Here is a 1,505-nt window from a genome sequence, read left to right on the forward strand (position 1 = left end):
ATAGGAATAGAGGAAGCCAAATTGTCTCTATTTGCAGATGACATGATTGTATTTTTAGAAAACCCCATTATCTCAGCCCCAAATGTCCTTAAGCTGATAAGCAACTTCAGCAAAGTCTCAGGATACAAAATCAATGTGCAAAAATCACAAGCGTTCCTATACACCAATCATAGACAAACAGAGAGCCAAATCATGAGTGAATGTCCATTCACAATTGCTACAAAGAGAATAAAATACCTAGGAATAAAACTTAAAAGAGATACGAAGGACCACTTCAAGGAGAACTGCAAACCACTGCTCAAGGAAATAAGAGAGGACACAAACAAATGGAAAAACATTCCATGCTCATGGATAGGAAGAATCAATATCGTGAAAATGGCCACCATACTGCCCAAAGTAATGTACAGATTCAATGCTATCCCCATCAAGCTGCCATTGACTTTCTTCACAGAATTAGAAAAAACTACTTTAAATTTCATATGGAACCAAAAAAGAGCCCGTATAGCCAAGACAATCCTAAGCAAAAAGGACAAAGCTGGAGGCATCACGCTACCTGACTTCAAACTATACTACAAGGTTATAGTAACCAAAACAGCATGGTACTGGTACCAAAACAGATATACAGACCAATTGAACAGAAGAGAAGCCTCAGAAATAACACCACACATCTACAACCATCTGATCTTTGACAAACCTGACAAAAACAAGCAATGGGGAAAGGATTCCCTATTTAATAAATGGTGTTGGGAAAACTGGCTAGCTGTATGCAGAAAACTGAAACTGGACCTCTTCCTTATACCTCATACAAAAATTAACTCAAGATGGATTAAAGACTTAAACATAAGAACTAAAACCATAAAAACCTTAGAAGAAAACCTAGGCAATACCATTCAGGACATAGGCATGGGCAAATATTTCATGACTAAAACATGAAAAGCAATGATAACAAAAGCCAAAGTTGGCAAATGGGATTTAATTAAAGTGCTTCTGCGCAGCAAAAGAAACTATCATCAGAGTGAACAGGCAACCTACAGAATGGAAGAAAATTTTTGGAATCTATCCATCAGACAAAGAGCTAATATCCAGAATCTACAAGGAACTTAAACAAATTTACTAGGAAAAAAAAAAAAATCAAAAAGTGGGCAAACAATATGAACAGACACTTCTGAAAAGAAGACATTTATGTGGCCAAGAAGCATTAAAAAAGCTCATGATCACTGATCATTAGATAAAGGCAAATCAAAACCACAATAAGATACCATCTCATGCCAGTTAGAATGGTGATCATCAAAAAGTCAAGAAACAATAGATGCTGGAGAGGATGTGGAGAAATAGGAATGCTTTTACACAGTTGGTGGGAGTGTAAATTAGTTCAACCATTGTGGAAGACAGTGTGGTGATTCCTCAAGGACCTAGAACCAGAAATACCCTTTGACCCAGCAGTCCCATTACTGGGTACATACCCAAAGGATTATAAATCTTTCTGCTGTAAAGACACATGCACA

Source organism: Mandrillus leucophaeus, unplaced genomic scaffold (genome assembly GCF_000951045.1).
Source record: "Mandrillus leucophaeus isolate KB7577 unplaced genomic scaffold, Mleu.le_1.0 Scaffold546, whole genome shotgun sequence".
Taxonomy (NCBI): domain Eukaryota; kingdom Metazoa; phylum Chordata; class Mammalia; order Primates; family Cercopithecidae; genus Mandrillus; species Mandrillus leucophaeus.